The sequence below is a fragment of the Gallus gallus genome, chromosome 4 (genome assembly GCF_016699485.2).
Source record: "Gallus gallus isolate bGalGal1 chromosome 4, bGalGal1.mat.broiler.GRCg7b, whole genome shotgun sequence".
NCBI classification, from domain to species: Eukaryota; Metazoa; Chordata; class Aves; order Galliformes; family Phasianidae; genus Gallus; species Gallus gallus.
In genome coordinates this window covers 53,555,104-53,574,556 of record NC_052535.1, presented here as the reverse complement: position 1 = coordinate 53,574,556, position 19,453 = coordinate 53,555,104, and the positions used below count along the sequence as shown (strand labels likewise).

Here is a 19,453-nt window from a genome sequence, read left to right as displayed (position 1 = left end):
ATCCAGAACACACAACTGGCAAGAGTAACTTCAGTGAACAAGGCTGCAGATATACGTACTCCAAATGTTTTTAATAAGGCAACCTTCTGTAGGTTGAGAAGGACAGAAACATAGCAGCAGTTAGTATGACCCTGTGCAAGTGCTTGGGATACCTCCAGAATGCAATACAGCACAGCCCACAAACTCAGTCATCTACTGACATTCAAATGCTTGAAGCAAGAGACGATTAAAATCTTATTGAGGGGAGAGGAGGTACATGGAGATATGACTTGCTAAGGGTTAATATGTAACCAAAACCGGGGATGAGATTTGAGCATTATGCCAGTGGTTTTTCCACCAGATTAGGACAGTGAAGGAACAGTTATTTAGGCGGGAAAACTCAGCTGAGTCAAAAACAAATTTCAAGAACAACTTTATAAAGCTGCTGATTACTCTTGATTCTTAAACTCCTGGCACTGCATCAGCCTATGCTATGCTGGTATCTTGACCACATTGTGCAGTTCTGACTCCTCTCAGTTAAACAAAACAAACAAACAAACAAACAAAAAAGCAGTCGATCCAGTGAGGGAAAGGCAAAGAGAAGGATGACTGACAATACCGATCAGTTCTGTCACGCCCAAATCTGTTTGGCTTGGAAAGTAATAAATAAATGATGAAAAGAACAGAAGTCTAAAAGAGTAATGCTGAGTGAGAGAGAAGGTGGGCATGTTTATTCTTTAAAACAAACAAACAAACAAAAATAATGAAGCTAACACTAAGCAATAAGAAAAATAGGGGAAAAAAAAAAGAACACTAAGTGAAATTAGCAGTTAGCAGCATTAAAAAAACAAACACAAATAAATAAAACCTTTCTACATGTAACATATTTACACTGGTTGCAGGGGTGACCAAAGCAACCATGGAGATAAGAGCTTCACTGTGCTTGAAGTTATTACTTGAAGTGCTTATTGCTGGAGTGGAAAATTCAGTTAAGATAGTACCAGGATATATTCACTAGATAGAAACTTTTGAGTTGGAAGGGGCCCATAAAGGTCATCAAGTCCAACTCCCCTATGGTGAACAGGGACACCTACAGCTACATCAGGTGCTCAGAGCCCCATCCAGCTTGACATTGAGTGTCTCCAGGGACAGGACATCCACTACATATCTGGGCAACCTGTGCCAGTTCCTCACCACTCCTATTGTAAAAAACTTCTTTATATCCAGTCTCAATCTCCCCTCTTTTAGTTTCAAAACATCTCCCCTTGTCCTGTCACAACAGACTCTGTTAAAGAGTCTCCCAGATCTCCCTGTTAAAGAGTCTGTCCAATTCTTTCTTGTAGCCCACCTTCAGATACTGAAAGGCTGCTAGCGCTCAGGTCTTCCCGCTGCCTCTTCTTCCCCAGGCTGCACAGCCCCAGCTCTCTCAGCCTGTCCTTATAGGAGAGGGGTTCCATCCCTGGGATTATTTTTGTGGCCCTCCTCTGGACACACTCCAACAGGTCCACATCTCTATTATACTGAAGATTCCACATCTGGACACAGTACTGCAGGTGAGGTCTTCCCAGCACAGAGCAGAGGGGCAGGATCACCTCCCCCTTCTTGCTGGCCACGCTTCTTTTGATGCAGTCCAGGATAGGGTTGGCTTTCTGAGCTGTGCAGATACATTGCTGCCTTCTGTTAAGCTTGCCATCCACCAGTACTCCCCAGTCTTTTTCGGCAGGGCTGTGCTCCATCCTTACATCCCCCAGCTTGTGCTGGTAGTGGGGGTTGTCTTGATCCAGGTGCGAGACCTTGCGCTTGGATTTGTTGAACCTCATGAGCTTCACCTGGTTCCACTGCTCAGCCTGTTTAGGTTCCTCTGAATGACATCCTGTCCCTTGGCTGTACTGACCACACCACACAGCTTGGTGTCATTCACAAACTTGCTCTCGATCCCACTGACAATGGCATTGATGAAGACATTAAAGAGCACCAATTCCAGTCCTGACTCCTGAGGGACACCGCTTGTCACTGATTTCCATCTGGACATTGAGCCATTGACCATCACTCTCTGGGTATGATCTCGTAACCAGTTACTCAGCCATTGGATAGTCTACCCATCAAATCCATATCTTTCCAGTTTGGAGGGAAGAACATTATGGAGCACCATGTCAAAGGCTTTACTGATGTTTGGCCAGATGACATCAGTGGCTCTTCCTTTGTTCGCTGATACAATTACACCATCATAAAGAGACAAGGTTGGTCAGGCAGGACCTGCCCTTGGTAAAGCCATGCTGGTTCTCCCAGATCACCTCCCTCTCTTCCATGAGCTTTAGCATAGCTTCCAGGAGAATTGGCTCAAGGATCTTCCCTGGCACAGAGGAGAGGCTGACAGATCAGTAGGTCTCTGGGTCATAATTTCTATCCTCCTTAAAAATGGGTGTGACATTGCCTTTTTTCCAATCACCAGGGACTTCACCTGACTTGCTCCAGTTCACCATGCTTGCCTAGGCTGCTCTCAGAAGTAATATTCTGGATGGAATTTCAATCTCACGCACTATGGCCATCCTCCAGTTGTAAAACTACTCACAGCAATGGTCCCAAAATCTTCCTGATGGAAACCTTCAAAAACAGAAATACAGGAGCTTCTTTAAGGGATTGCATGATGTAGCAGATACAGTATCCCAGACATGCTACAATGTAAAGATCATTGTCTCATCTCCTTCCATTTCTACACATCTAGATCTTCTGATTAATTCTATCATTGACTCAACAGGTACATTGCTTATTTGCCTGCACGTTTGAGTAATGTAACACTCCACTAGCAATTACTCTATTCACATAGCTTGCCCTTTTCTGAAGAATTTGCCTGGTTATATTTTCTATTTTCAAGCAGGCAAAGGCATAAAAAATAAAACCACAATTCTGAGTAGACAGCGTTCAGTTTTCTAGGTTATCATTAAGTCCATTGTGTTGAAATATTGAATGTGTTAGCAAAATAAATAAATAAATAAATAACATGACACACATCAGAAAATAGAAATGGTTGTTTGTAAAACTCATTCACTTCTCTGGAAAGCTGCCAAATTCTGCTCAATCCGGAATTCACTCATTTCAAGCCCCAGGTTCCAGGCTGCCAACGCTTGACAAACTTTGGAAATTGCTTTCCCATGACTTTTATTCTGTAGAAAAGTAAAAATTAACCCAAACCAGGAAACATAAAAAAGCTTTCTGCTTCCTATGACAGTCACTAAATCCAGAATAAAGGATTAAGACATCACAATGTTCAACTCAGAGGTGGCTCTGTTCCCCACAACAGAAGCCAATCTCTCTAGGTGCCACGGAGTGCTTGGGAGCAAGGTGCCCCCTTCAGACCTGGTCCAGAGCAGTGGCAGTGTACCCCAGCTGCCAAACTCTTCTCCTGTCTCACCATTTGTGGGACTTTTATCTGTTACCATAAATGGTGAACTGGGCAATATGCAAGCAGTGAAAGGAGGCACAACCTCACCTAAAGAGAAGGACATGAGAAAGAAGTAGGTCCAGTGACCTCGGAAGAGAGACTGATGAGTGACAGGTTATGAATATGCTCAAGTACTCATCACCCTTCTCCAGAGGCTCAGGGTAAAGCCAGATCTACCCGTGGAGGACAGAATGCCATCACCATGGTTGCTTCCTCTTTCATGTCATCAGCTAACCCACCTGACATCAGCTTTCACCTTACTCTGAGATTCTAGCACACCAAATTGAGAAAGTGTTGTCCGCTAGATAACATCTATGGAAATGGATACAGATCAGCTACTGGAAAACAGATCAAAAAGGTATATGAACCAGTCAAAGAGAGGAAGACTGAAGGAAAAGCTGAACACCTAAAGTAGCCTTTTCTTTTGTGTAGGTTCCAGCTGAACTTGTCTCACAGTCTAAGGCCCAAGGCAGACTGGAGAACCATTTATGCATTATCTCACCAACAGCAGAAGCCTTCCTGACCTTGGATTCCCTGGTCAGGGCAGGATGGAGGCACACAGGAATGGGTAAGAGAGAGCAGGAAGTAGTTACCAGCATAGAAAATAATTTTAAATTGTTGCTGATTATATATGACACAGCTAAAATCGTATTTTTCTAGCTAAATTTTGCCTGTGTTCAAGATGAACATGTCATTTTCCAATTACTCTGTCTTAAATGTCCCTGGGTTAATGGCAGTCAAGCTATTTAGTGCACAACTCAAACAGAAAATTGGTTTTTAACCTGCATTTGTTTCTGCTTATCTGGAAGAATGTAAGCTATTGCATTTGAAAAAAAAAAAAAATGCATCTTAGGTAGTGTTTCCTTAGTATATTTTCTACCTGAAATCACCTTCGAAATAATTTTAAGAGTATATTTCATTTTATAAAAATAACTTAGACTTTTTAGAATTGCATATTTAGCACCAAAGTTGTAGAACCCACTGAATGGGGAAAGTTGCTAACTGAGGAATTGCTAATGGAGTTTTTTGATAGCTGCCAAAATGAATAGTATTCAGCTGAGCTTGGCAAATCAACTTACCATAACAGTGATCATTCCATGGGGTCAGCCTTTCTTTAGAGAACAATGAAGCGTGAATGCAAAATGAAAGTAAATGCAATTATTAAAATACAATTTTTTGCTTCTCACTTTGAATCACACTGGCTTATGTCAGTCATAATTATTTATTCTTTTTGCTTTTTGGAAAATATTATTGTGGCCTTTTTTTTATTTCCATGCCATTTTCTTTTTCCAGAACACTTTCATTTTTTTTTTTTAATTCAGAGGGAAAATATGTACTATGAAATTTAAATACTCAGTATTTAATATTTGATAATAATTTTGGAGACCCTCAGAGAACAAACAGTCAGATTTTGAGATTTCATTTGAGAAGAACATATCTGTCTTTTCTTAGCTTTGCCAAACTCAGCTAACTTCACAGATTATCCATTCTTGTCAAGCATACTTCCAGAGAAGAATACAGCAGAAAAGTTTAAGCAAACGTGTATGACTTCTTCTTACCATACTTGAAGATCTCACACAGTCTTTTCCCAGAACTCTTTTCCATTTTGGTGTGTTTCACCAGAAACACTGCTACAATAAGCAGAAAATCTGAAATAGAGGGGACAAGTAAATATGTTAGAAACATTCCAGGAGAAAGCAGTACCTGTTTGGACTGCTCACGGTCCACGTTATTTTCCCACCTTAAAATAACTTATTTCCTTTACAAGTTATCGTTCTTCAGATGTTAGAAAAGAGCAATCACTTCCTCAGCTATTGTTTTGCTGGTTATTTGTGGGAACATCAACTCCTAGGGGAATGTAACATCTATCATTTGTCAGTTCTCTTTTTCTTCTTATTTCCACCAGGATCTGGAAAAAAAATTGTTCTTACAGCCCATTACTAGTCTTTAATGCCAGGCAGGTTTCATTCTCATTTCAAGTTTTTCCTATGGGTTACAAATAGTGATAGGATTGATCAGTTTTGATCCAAGGCTGTTTTCCAACCAGCCTTGAAAATGATATTGATTTTATTTCTTAGGCTCTTCATGAACTTTTTAAGTGAAAAAAACAGCACTTGGAGAGAATATCCAATTTTGAATAGAATTCCCATGGAAGCTGTAAGATAAAACTCACATGAACATGCATACATTCGAGTGCCATGTAACCACTGCAGTACTGGCTTATCTTTCAAGCCAACTCAAGAATACTCAGGTGCCTTTATGGGTAACAAATTTATGCATAAATTTCTAAAGCCTCTCAAAACTGCCTAAATTACCATGTGGTAATTGGTGTTATTGGAGAGAAGACTTGAAAGGCATTCAAGAGTTAAAAACAACAACTGCAACAAAAAACCTCTACAGCATTTCCATTTTACATGTCAAAAAGATTTGGCAGCATTTGTTGACAGGCAATTCAAGATCACTTTCTCTTTAGCTTTCAAAAACCAATTGCCTTGGTGGCAAACCTAGCATAAGGTGTTCTTGATTTTTCCTCTTGATTTCAGTTTACCATCCTCTCATTTGTACTGGTACAATAGCTTCTGAATTCACACTACAAACCTTACCACTGAAACACTTCACTTCAGAAATAACCCATCACCTGTCAAAGAGTGAGCAAAAGAACAAGTATTTAAATGATCGGGATGGAGCCTGCCTTTAGGCTGAAGCCATTATTTACTAAGCTATATCTTCACATCCTTGACTTCTGAGGTTTGTAGTCTGCACTTTTCAACACACATAGCCATGGGAGAGGTTCATAACTTTAAATTTGTCTTTATCTGAGTAATCTTGGTCTCAAGCTATCAGTTTTGTTAAAGGTTAGGAGCAAGATCAGCACTGGAAGCTGACCAGGACTGTGAATATGGCAGTGGTATGTTTTTGGGAGACAGAGGTGAAAGAGTCAGACAATTTTGTTTGGTTCCAGCGGATAGTGGAATTCATTTTTCCTATAAAAGTCCAAAAATGCAACTGGATGTGACAAATAGCTTGATGATGGCTGTCAGGTCCAAACAGTGAGGATTCCTAGAGCGCAGAAGGCAGGGAAGGACCAGGCTAGCTGATCACCTGTGGCTAGCAGTGAATTCAACAGGAATTCAAGGAGTGTCACAATTAGATCCAGAAATGTTACAGTTAGGACTGGAAGATGAAAAAAAAAAGGGAAAGAGTTTCTTATTTGTGTATGTACAGATGCCACTTCTGTATGGAAACTGGAAATAGCTGTTTTTTTGTGTGAAACCTTTTAATTTCCATAATACCTTTGCTTCCAAGCTTCATATTATTATTTTTCACTAAGAGAAGGCAGTTTAGAATAAATTAGAGAGCAGACTTGGATAATATGTACCCCAAGAGAAAATCATTCCTGCTTTTACCCTCAGCGGCAACTTTTTAATGAAAGCTTTAAGTGTCTGGGGTGGCTTGCAGGAGTTTCATAGACCAAGGGGACTCCACCAACTGCAGCAGTCTCAGTAATAGTATGATCCTTGAGGTGACATGCGAGTTTTCAAACTTCTGAAAACTACTAACAAAAATCATTATTACTGGTTTATTTGGAGGTATTCTTTGATTTGCTTTCAGTGGATATTATTTCCTTAAAAAATAGGCTTCTTATTCTGTAGCATTTCCTTGTACGATCTCAATAGAAACTGCTTCTAGAACTGATTGTTATTCTGCTCTTCACTGGAAGATTTTCCTCACGTTACACTCACATTTTTCAGGTATGTATTATCTACGCTTGTTCCCCTTAAAACTGATTTTATGTATACCTAAATAATGCTCATCCTTAGAAACCTGAAGAGCTTTATACATTCAGTAAGTGTTTGAACTTGCTTAAGATGCAGTCAACAGAACTTGTATGTGCTTAGTATTTGTAGTGAATTCAAAGCAGACAAATCTGGCTATAGGCATAGAGGATAACAGCCTTTAATTTAAGCACCTCTCCCCTGATTTTACACATTTCTCCTTTTTTGTAATGAAGTAATTTAAAGAATATGAAATGATTTTGCCCTCTTTTGTATTTATGCTCATCCTCTCAAGTAAGAAAGACAACACCCATAAGAAAATAGAAGAACTATTCAAAAGAAATGCCACAAAAATATGAAGGCGTTGACTATAACTAAAAATTACAATGGACCGTATGGTCAAAATACTATATAACAGATCCTTGAAAACATGACTGGGGTCTGTGTGGCGTAATTCAGTATTATCACAGCACATTAAAAGCTGCTATTGCTAGAAAGACTGTTAATTAATAATTAATTTAACAAACTCTTACTCTTCGCTAATTAAAAGAGTTCCCTGCCCAACGCAGTGTGTTTCTGCAGATCCGTGGCTGCTGGACTGTTATGTTAGGCAAAGTGCCCAACATTTTTAATTACATTTAAGCAATGACATCTTAACATAAATAAAGGTCTCCTTCAAAAACAACATAGAGTTTCTAGATAAAATTAAAAAACCCACAGCTAACATTATGAAATTAATAGTATTGTTAGTGCCTCATTTATGTCAGCTGGACATTTAAAACTCTAAAATACAACAATCTGATTAGTGCACAGGTTTCATTTCCACAGATTCTGATATCTTCAGTTCTGTCAGTGTGGAGAGCAGGTTATGTACAGCTCCAAGGGAAGTCCCGGGTATACTGAAAGCATGGATGCAGCCTTTCATATCCAGAAAATAGCCACAAAATAGTAAAAACAATTTTGTAAATAAATACTACAACAGTTTACATTGCCAGAGATTTTTCTCCAAACGACTAAGACCAAAAAGAAGGAATTTCCAGAGGTTTTTTTAGGCGTAGTTGTTGGATATGGTGTTTTCTTTGTTTATTTTCTTTTTTTATTAAATTCATCACAAATCTTGAGAGGTAATTTGGAAAAAAAAATAGAAAAGAAGGTGAACTCCCTCACTGGTATTCCTAATCTGTAATTTTTTTTGCATTATGTGCTTGCAGGCTGACAGTTGCCAGAATAGTTCAGGTTCTGAAACAAATTTCTCTGAATCTAAGCACACAGAATAAAAATAATGGGCACATATGGATTTATGAGTTCATTAAAAACGTTTCTGTTTCACATCATCTTACCATCCCCATGGAGCAATCATTTCAACACAAAGTGCCTCAGAAATGGGTCGCCTTGAACACAGGTTGCCAGAATTGGCTGATATCTGCCCAAGACCAATGGCTAACGCAGTTAGAGCTGTGCCAATTTCCATGAGCTGAAATCCAGTTTATCCTGTGAAAGAATCACTTTCCATCCTCCCAGCCAGCTGGGGCAGCCACATGTTCTCCACGAGATAGGCTTTTAATGTTCATACAGTGTAGGATTGATATGCCAGTTCTTTGGAAATGTTTCCCTTGGCTGCTTGGTATTAGAGCCTTCTCAGGGCTAAGTAGCAGAAGGGATTTAAGAAGGAACAACCAGCCACATCTACACTATTAACCTCACAGCTCAGCAAGGTGCTGTCCTTGCTTCTGGGCTGAGTAATAAGCCTGCTGCACGCACTCCCAAAGCAACGTCTGAAACTGATGATAGGTTGGACATTAGGAAATAATTTTTCTCCAAAAGAGCGGTCAGGCACTGGAATGGGCTGCCCTGGGAGGTGGTGAAGTCACCAGCCCTGGAGGTGTTCAAGAAAAATTTAGATACTGTACTGAGGGATATGGTCTGGTATGGTATGGGAAATGCTGCTGATGATGGACAGCTGGACGGGGTGATCTTGGAGGCCTTTTCCAACCTGGGTGATTCTATGAAAGCAAGTCTCAGTTGCAAAAGTCCACATATGAAAACTAGTAGAAAAAACATCCAGCCAAAGCTAAAGAACACGGGAGATATCTTAAATGCTTTTGAGGTTGGAATGATCCCTACTGAGGGGAATGAAGATGGAGAAAAGAGGAAAATATCATGAATTATTATAACTTTTCATATTTTCAGCAGGAGCAGAAACAACACTTAGAGCACTGTATTTGCATTATTCTAGCTGATTTTTTTCCTGCTTTACTGAATCAAACCAGTTTTTAACACTTAGACAAAAGTATTAAACTGATTGTGAGGGCAAAGGAAGTTCAGAAAGGCTGAGGCTGCACCCTTCCTACTTATTGTTTTGGCAGGGTTTGTTCAAGCTTTTTTGCACAGCACTAACAGCTAAAACAGGAGGAGGAAGAAAGCTAAAGAATAATACAAAAACACCTTCTGCACAAGAAAAGCATCATTACAAGCGGGTCTCAAGTGAATGCATGAAAATACTTGAAAATAAATCCAGAATATATTTAAAATGGGATCTGCTACTTTTGTAAAGCATATGTTGGGGAAATCGCATTCTGAGAAGCACTGTTTCTCAGGGGCAGGTGTGGAGAAGCTTTAAAAAGAGGAAGGGCCATAAAACAGTTGATCTGACAGAGATCAGCAAGGCTCTGCAGCCAAACCTTCTTACCACTGCCCTGTACCACTCTGTACCATTGTTGCAGGTCAAGTCCCTCTTGTGAAAGGGCAGCTCCTCAACCAAGGCATGGAAGTTTCTCACGGCTTCCAGTTTCCTATTCTTTGAATTTATTTCATTTCAAGAGCAGTTCCTTTACTTTGCTTCAGCAGAAGTATGCAGCAGAGAAAGGCATCACTGAGTCAAACAGTCCCTCACAAGACCTAAGTCATTCATGTTTCATATTACACCTCAGAGAAACACCAACCCCCTCCAACGAGCAACTGTTTGCATCAGCAAGCAGAGATTGCTCCTAGAGCTGAAATGTCAGAGGGCTTTTTGTAAAGTCAAGTTCATTTCTCAGACGAAGCGTTGCTCTGACATAGCTACAATTAATTCCCCAGCTGATTAATTCCCTTGTTTATCTCTGCAGTGAGAGGTTACAAAGCTGCCCGTGAGATCACAGTGATCTAACTCACCCAGTGGCTGTGAGAGTGCAGAAAGGTTGCTGAGTTCGAGTACCTGCTCTGAGGGGTTCACCTCTGCTGAGAGCTCTTTGTCAACAGAAATTTGGCCATCCACGCTTTGGAAAGCATTGGTTCCTGATTCTGCACGTGAACAGGGCAATGGCAGAGTATGGAACACAAAACAGCAAATAGAGTTCACCATCACAGAATGTGACAGACGGGGTTACTCCTGCTACAGTGATCTCATATTCTAGTGAACTCCCTTATTTCAGGAGAGACTCCTTTTCTCCGAAAAAGGCTTTCATTTTAACACGGAGCTCTTTTCACTTTGAACCAGGTGCCATCCTTCTTCCTGCTGGGTTCAAAGATCAGCGCTTTTACTTCTGCCTGAGATTTTTAGGTGCTGATAGACTCCTGAAAGGGAAGCCTTTACCAGCTATTTCTCAAAATCTCAGTCACGAAATGGCAGAATGATTTCTGAACTGTTAAAAGACTATCTTCCATGCCAATGCAGTGTTCCTTTTTCTCAAAATAAAGGATATATTTACAGGGTTATCTCCTGCTTTAAATTTATAGCCACCTCTGCATATTTTAAGTCACTAATGGAGCATTAGGAACTATATGTCTTAAAACAATTCAAACCAGCCTGTAAAAAAAAGAAGTGATTCTTCTCTAATCTGTTCACTTCTTAGTTACCATGGCATTATCATGGCATTTAATAGCTACTCACTCTGAAAGTGCAGGCGCTTTTACTCCAGGAATAAGTGAGAAAAAATGAAACTGCAATAAGCTTTGGAAAACTTTCACTGCTCAGACAGAAGTTGCAGCAACACTTTTGCTTAGCCCTCTTTTGTACATTAGAGAACTTCCTTGGCATGGACACCTCACTGCAGCACCAGGCTCCAGACAGTAGCACTGCCTGGAGAGGACTCCTTCAGTTCAGAGAGCCACCATACCCAGACCTCACCTTCTGTTTGACATTTGGTTGTTAACGTATTCCAACAGTTCTGATTTGCTCACAACACTTGTGGGTGCACGCTCCTGTCAAGCTGGAATGGTGGAATGAAGGCCATTACACCTTCATGCCGGCTGACTGGGATAAGGATCTGCTCAGGAAAAGAATGAGAGTAATGTCTCTCTCCTGCTTAAAGTGGACTCTGGTTAAGTTTTTCTGTATTGTATCATTTTATGGAAAGCTCTGTGTTTTGGTATTTGATCCAGTCAGCAGAAGTTGAATGGGAAACAATCATCACATGCAAGTATTGTCAGAATATAATAAAGTGCCATAGCTCTTTGCCAACATCCCGGTCATCTCAAGCAATAGGACTCAGCAAATCAAAGTAAGTCTGAAGACTTTTTCTGTTTATGTGGTATGACTACAAATACATCAGAAATACAAAATTGTTTCAGCCTCAGATGGCTGCAATCAAAATTCCATCTGTATTTAAGAACATACACCTCAATAAAACCAGGGGAATGAGACATGTTTTAACTTGTCAGGCTTGGATTAAGTGCAATGCTTGGGAAGTGGTATACAGAATTGGTTCTAACTGTCCCAACTGCTGTTATGCATAAAAGCAACACATCAACTGCCTGGAATTACACTACTGACTGATACACAATTCTCACCAAAAGAACCAAACAGCAGTGATCCAGCAATACATGAAGTAGCCTTACAGACAAAGAATGTCAGGGCATTCTGTAGCGAAGACGCTCTGTTCACAGTATCAGCATAGACACTGTGTTGCCAATCAACTGACAATGATGAGCTTTGGAGTGAAGGATTTATTATAAACATTATTATATATTATTATACATATTATATGTAACCATAGCATTCAATATCCTGACTTGCCCAGATCTGTGAGCCAAAATAATAATAATAATAATAACTAAAATTTATACTCTTTCAGTTTTACTCTCTAGAGTTGATATACAACTTCCTATTTGCAATTTAAGCATGATATCCCCTACAATATCCTTTGATCTCTATCCCAGCTAAATCCCAGTCAGAAAATGCCCTTTATCAACGTGAGCATGCCAGCCTGCCCACTAGGGTATTAAAAGCGTCAGACCTATCTTGTCAGAGGGTTGGTGCTTGCAATATTCTTATATAGAGCAAATAGCAGAAAACCACCATGAATAAAAGTAGGTGAAAATTAAAGTTCATAAAGAGCTCATATTTTCACAACTGCAAAAATAAATCATGGTCAGTTTGAAGTGGCTTCAAATATGTGGTATGAAAGGGGTGGGAGTGGCACAGATACCTTGTCCTGTTTCAAGCTGCTTTGAGTCACAAGAAAGGGAAAGTTTCCCACATCCCAATACATATACATAATACATACTGGCCTGCAGAAAAACACGTTGCCCAGCAGATGTGTAGTGCCGCAGCTTCTTCCCAGCTCTGCTTATCCGTATCAGGAGGGGGAAAAAAAGCTGTTGGGCAGATTGGGAAGGGGTGAGGAGCTTGAGAACGTTTGTGGTTATGCAGAGATAACTGCATGCATCAGTACAGGTTAGGAGCTGACCTGCTGGAAAGGAGCTTTGCAGAGAAGGACCTGGGTGTCCTGATGGTCAACAAGTTGACCACGAGCCAGCAGCATGCCCCTGTGGCCAAGAAGGCCAATAGTATCCTGGGGTGCATTATAAATAGCATGGCCAGCAGGTCGAGGGAGGTTCTCCTCCCCCTCTACTCTGCCCTGGTGAGGTCATTTGGAGTAGTGTGTCCAGTTCTGAGCTCCTCAGATCATTCTTGATTCACTGTCTTTCTAGACAGTGAACTTCTAGAGACAGCCCAGCAGAGGGCCACAAAGATGATGAGAGTTCTTCATTGTTAACATTATTGTAAGCACTCTAAGTCATGCTTAAAAAGCCTTGATTAGGCAGACGTAATGACAGCAAACATTTTTCCACCATTATAATAATTCAACACCCATAGAAATGCATACATATCTATCCAGCTACATTCTGATGCTTAATAGTCTTCAGGAAAAAAAAAAAAAAGAGGCATATGATAAAATAGGAATCCACTGCGAAGACCAAGAATGGAGAGTTAGAAGCAGAGAAAATAGATATTATTGGGTTAAGAGCAACAAGAAAAGGCAACCAAGGACCAAATGAAAAGAAAACAGAACAAATAAATTTACTCTTAGTCATTCATCTCTATTGTAAAGAAGAAAAAAAAAGAAAAAATTCTCATCCAGGAAAAAAAAAATCACTTGTTACTTAATTTGAAATATTAATTAGGAATACAATTTCATAAAAAGGTTTAAGAGGGAATGATAGTGCTAGCCTATGAAGCCATTTATCTTACAGTTTAGAAAGCATCCTACTGGTGGATGTTCAACACGGCCCACAGATCACTCCAAACTCTCTATCCTTGTAAAAATTCAACTATAGTTATTCATTATAATGTAAAGAGGATGTGTAAAATTATCAAAGTATGGAAAAGACTTAACAGCTGTTCAAAATAATTAGATGTAACCTCAAATGCAATTCCAGTAAATCTCATGGGAACTTAATTTCTGATTGCTTTCCTCTGCTAACCAACACTTGCATTCATCAGTAAGTGACATTTCTACTGCACCACGAGGTGACATTGTGAGAGCAATGCAACATCAACTCCTGTAAGCTGTCAGCAAGTCTGAGGCGAGGTGGGGATTGCTACTTTCACTTTAACAAAATCTGTTGGCTTATCATGCTCAGTTTCGGCACTGGGAGAGATATGGCTGCTATATGGAACAGACCTACCACCTCTGGAACAGAGCAGGAGGATGTTGCAGCGGTGGACTCCAGGCTATGGATAACCTTCCTGGGGAGGATTCTGTAGAAAGGGTGTTCATTGCCAGTGCACTGGTTACCTTTGGGAACAGGAGCTTTTTAATCTTTTCTGCTGCAGTATTTTTATTCTAGTCATGTGCTCTCACAAAAGCAAAAAACCCATGCCCTGTGGCCTTTATATTTGCACCCCCATAGAAAGTCCAAAGAATTTAGTCAGTCTAACAGGCTGCAGTTACCAGGTGACATCTGCTGCACAGAGAGAACAAGACTTACCAGAGAGACAATTATTCCTGAGATGTTGGTAGTAGCAGGGAAGTGATTGAGTGAGATGAGCCTTGACAGCCTGAGCAGGAAAAACATTCCCCAGGCTACAGAGAAAGGTGGAAATCTGTAAGGTCCCTGCTGGGCAAACTCATTTACATCTCCTATCCAAAAATGAGCATACACATGAAGAAAAGACATCAGGCAAAGATCAGAAAAAGGATCCTTTGTGCCGGATCAAAGGACTAGTCTTTATGAGTCTTGAGCCTCACTTACAGCCTCACACCAGTCCCTGATGTGCCAGAGAAAGGCGGTAAAACAGATCTTGTACAAACAAGGGCCAAGGAATGAATCCTTCCTAGCCACAGCAGGAGACCTTGTACAATAGTTTGTCTTAATACAGCATCACAGTGACCAAAGTGAAAAGCAGGCAGACAGTGGAAGCAACTCCAATCATCAGTTTTAATGATATTTTTCAATCATAAGTGCTTGATTCAAATAATGAATTCCAATCTTAGTCCTGTTTAGCAATTTTTTTTTTGTTTTCAATTTTCATGAAAACCATTTGGATTTGCAAGTAGAATATATAGCCACTTTATTAAAATCAGTGCTATTTCTCCCCCAAAAAGGAGAGCAAGCTTTAATATATGCATAACAAAATTAATCATGAAACTCAATACTTATTTACTGTGTGATTAGGTTTATTTATTATTTATTATTTTTACTTACTTATCTTATTTCAGAAATGCTTGTTATGTACCAACTCCTAGTGAAGCCACATTAGCACAAGACTTGCTACTTACATATTTAGCCAGCACTGCTTTATGACTGTCCTACAGACAGCTTCTCATGGACATCAAACATCAGCTCATCCCTCACTGGTTCTTTTTCTACTTCCCCAGATTAGGTTGGAAATACTCTGTTAATGGCCTTACCCTGGTGTGTCACAACCCTATTAACCACTCCATAACACAACATACAAACATAAACTTAGTGAACTTTTTCTCTCTGCAAACCACAGTTTTCTGGCTTTAGGGAAGCTGTAACTCTGCACTCCAGGTTACAAGCTTCAACCCTTGCCACACTCAGAGACGTTAGGTTTTGCTGTACCAGGCATGCCCTGCTTACACAACTCTCTGGCGATCTGCTCTTAGGCTTGCTTCCTTGCTGCTGTTTCTAAATGAACACATACTTCATATGGACTTACTCCCGGCCCTCAGCATCTACAAGGTCACCCGGATCATCTCAGCTTCCTTTTATTGAGGTCTGAGGTAACTCAGTTACCTCATACTTGCCTCAGGTTAAAAGAGCACACAGGCAGCTACTGTGCACCCCCATACCTCCCTTACTTTCAGAATACGAGATGAAAGGAAGAAAGGTAGGAAAAGGGGAGGAAGGAATCCAAGATACTTTACATTTTAAAAGATGGTTCATATGTTTCTCAGAGTTAATTATTCCATGCCTACAAATGGCCCATCCACGCTCCAGTCTATGTAAATAATCGATGTATAAATTATGTAGTCCATTTGCATATGAACAAGGGAATTGTTAGGAAAACCAACTGAAAAATAACTGTCTATATTTACAGTTATTTAACCTGAAGGTACTTATTTCTCCTTCTGCCAAAATGAATTCCTCATATTATTATTTTTAAGAATGCCAGTGATGTGGTTGTTTGTTTGTTTTCCTGCTGATAGCCTTCATAAAACACGAAGTATTCACACTTCTATGAATTCAGATACTTCTCTGCATATGGAGTCTGCAAAAATCTCACACACACGCATATACATCACCCCTGCCATTTCTTAGAGAAAGTATCATTTGTAAAACACAAGGAATTCCAAGGCCTAGAAAGCAGCATCCTTTTACATTTATTGATAGATAGTGACAGTAAATGCACGACAGCCTTCCAACATATGTTTGTTGGATAAGGGGCTGCATCTAAACTTCAGCTAGCGTAGTTCAAACCCAGAACTTTAGAAATTGCTGTAGAGCTTGACATGCCTGTCACCCTTCCAGTCCTTTGGCTGTCAGAAGTACAACTGTGCCGGAAATATAAAGGAGATCACTCTGTTTCTTAGCCTCAGCAATGAAGACAACTACATCACATCACAGAGCAGAAAACTCACCAGGCAAAGGGAACGCAGTGCACAATACACGACCCTTTCTGTCTCTGAATGCTGGCACTCAGAGTGTTTTCAGGAGATAAACAACCCAGCAGGCCATTTCCCTCCCCAGCCACAGCTGTGCTCAGCAGACATCTCTGGAACAAGAAGAGCAGGGCCAGCCTGCAGGATGCTCACCAGGAGAGCCCCAGAAACATGGGGCATCCTCCACTTACCTGAAATAATCCAGTGCAGATCCCTTACTAGGAACAACACCAACCTTTGGCAAAGGCATCTGGGAAAGGCTGAATGCCTCTTCTTGGATGGCCTTGGAAATGAGAGGCTTCATTGCAATTCTATTTTCATCTGCTGGGCTAAATTGCTGTTCTCACTGGCGTAGGCTAGCAGAGTTCATTTATTGGTACATTCATCCTTGTGCTGCTGGGCAGCAATTGCAAATCTAATTACTTCTGAAGAGGATCTTGGGCTTTTGCACAGGTGTTTTGTTTAATATTAAATCTAAATAAAAAACATACCAGCAGGGACTGGTTAATAAACATGAGCTACCACTCTCCAGGAGAGGTGCCACATCTTCTTCCCTCCCTGCCACTCATGTAATTCCTCAGGCAGCACCACAAGGCAATCAGCAATCACCATCACACCGCTTATAAGCAACAGCTGGCACCATTACCAAGTATGCAAGCTCAAGACAGGCTTTCCCTGTCTATCACTGCTGGAAAGAAAGAGCTAATTGATTTGTGGAGCCTTGTCTCTCCAGGACAGCTTTGTTCAGTTTCTTCATCGAATGTCTTCAGTGATGCCTGTATAACCCCTTCAATAAAACAGCCAGAGATTAATAAATAATTCAATAGGGAAAATGCAAGGATGAATTGCAAGCAAGCCAAAATGCGTCAAAAAGTAATTTAAAATGTATTTTCTACTTTGTGAGGCACATGTTTTTCTGTAAATGCACACAGGTACACGTTGACTGAGAAGCTGCCATTGTAAACGTATCATAGTGCTCCGCAGTAAAACCTTCAGCTTAAAAGCCTGATGGGCTCAAAACAAACAAACAAGCAAAAAAAAAAAATAGTTGTCATATTTTTCTTAGAGTTTGACTTCAAAATTATGAAGAAAAGATCACAGCCGTGATCAACAAGAAGAGAAATAATGTGGGAAATATTGTAGGACGCATTAGCACTCATTGTTTTTCATTCCTTCTGTATATATTTTTATCCATGCTTCAAGATTTGATTTTAAATCTCTGTGTGGGCTGGAGGAATCTTAGCTCCCTTATTGTGAGCTGTACTTCTCCAGCTTCCATGGCAATTTATATTACCTGATCAAAAAGTTATCCTGAGAGTCATTTAATCAGTTCTTCAAGCTTTCTCTATTGCTGGGGAAGATAAAGAGCATAGAAGATAGCATTACAATAAAAATATACAGTTCCTTTTGTTGACTTCAGAAGTTTTTGCTTAAATTTTCGCTTCTTCCATACTCCTCTCCACTCGTCAGTCTCCATCGCTGGTCACTTTGCACTGCTTCTACTGTTCAGAGGAACTGGAACAACTTTCCAAACTGCCTGTAGTTGCTGCCGCCTTCTAGACAGCAGGTAATATTTTTATTTCTGACCCTGTCAGAAAAATACACACAACCTTAAGACCAACCTGGGAAATGCATTCTCCAGCCATTACTCACCACTATAGATACCTTGGACAGCCAAGTGTATGCTAGCAATTGCCAAGCTAACCCAACTGTAACATGTGAAGCACACAAACTCTTGGAAGATTCAGACATTAGGGAGAGAAAAAGGTAAAATCACTCACAAATCCTGCAGCACACACAGCTCAGCTACCCAAGCAGAAAAAATTTCCATCTGTTTCACGTGAGACGAATATTTTATGTGGTTGTTGTTTCAATGCCACCATTTCATTTCTCTTTTGAAAAATATAATAGGAAACTTTGCCAGGGCTCTCTTAGCCAGAACAAATATGTTTTCAATCAACATGAGACAACAACCCTGAAAATAAACACCAATAATTGGGTTTTTTTCCACTCATTTCACTCTGCCATGGAAAAAATGCAAATTTCAAAATCTTCGGCTACTGAACATTCACCTTCTACAGGATTCTGAGATGTTTTACCACATCCATTTAATCAAAATCTAAGACTTTAATTCACTTTCAAGTTTGTTTGTTTGTTTTTTCCTGAAACAGTTCCTTAATCATTCATTTAAATAATATCAAATTTGAACAATAATTAACAAAGAAGCAATTGCCTTTTCGGACCAGTGATCGTGCAGTGTAGTGATATACACAATATACTTCAGTTTGTGTATGAATTTATTATCAAGAACAGAAAGTAACGACTCTTCCTTAGAACAACAACATTCTCCTAAAATAAGTACCGGCAGCAATACTTTGGATTTTTTAGAATCATAGAATCATTGAGATTAGAAAGACCTTTAAGATCATCTTGTCCGACCATCCATCTACCACCAATATTGCCCACTAAAGGATGTCCCTCAGTGCCACATCTCCACAGTTCTTGAACACCTCCAGGGATGGTGACTCCGGGCACCACCTCCCTGGACAGTCCATGCCAATGTATCACCACTCTTTCAGAGATTGAGCTTTTCCTAATATCCAACCTGAACCCCCCACAGCAAAACATGACGCCTCGCCCTCTTGTTTTATTCCTGTTTAAAGTCCTAGAACAATACTTAAATTCAACAGTCAAAGTGCAGAGTAGGAGGAAACAATATCGCTTTAGCTATGTCATAGCTTATCTGCATGTCCCAATGCCCTCAGAAGGTAAAGAAAACGATTCCTGTTAAAAAGAGAAAAACAAGTAAACAGGATGCTGTGAACATCCTCTATAAATGTCACCAGGGATAAGCTGCCTTTTTTTTCTTTTTACACAAGAAATGAAGGAGTACAGATTAGAATGCTTTCTTAACAGTAGTCCAT

The 19,453-nt window shown here is 40.1% G+C and overlaps 1 long non-coding RNA gene across 1 annotated transcript in view; it reads right to left on the bottom strand.

The window, feature by feature from the left end:
- Positions 1-688: 688 nt before the first annotated feature.
- The window catches only part of LOC124417902, a 29,443-nt gene continuing 10,678 nt past the window's right edge, over positions 689-19,453 (bottom strand). The window contains exons 2-3 of the long non-coding RNA XR_006939200.1: positions 4,981-18,117; positions 689-2,583 (exon numbers count right to left, since the gene is read on the bottom strand). This is a non-coding gene — a long non-coding RNA (uncharacterized LOC124417902). The remainder of the gene's footprint in view (positions 2,584-4,980; positions 18,118-19,453) is intronic.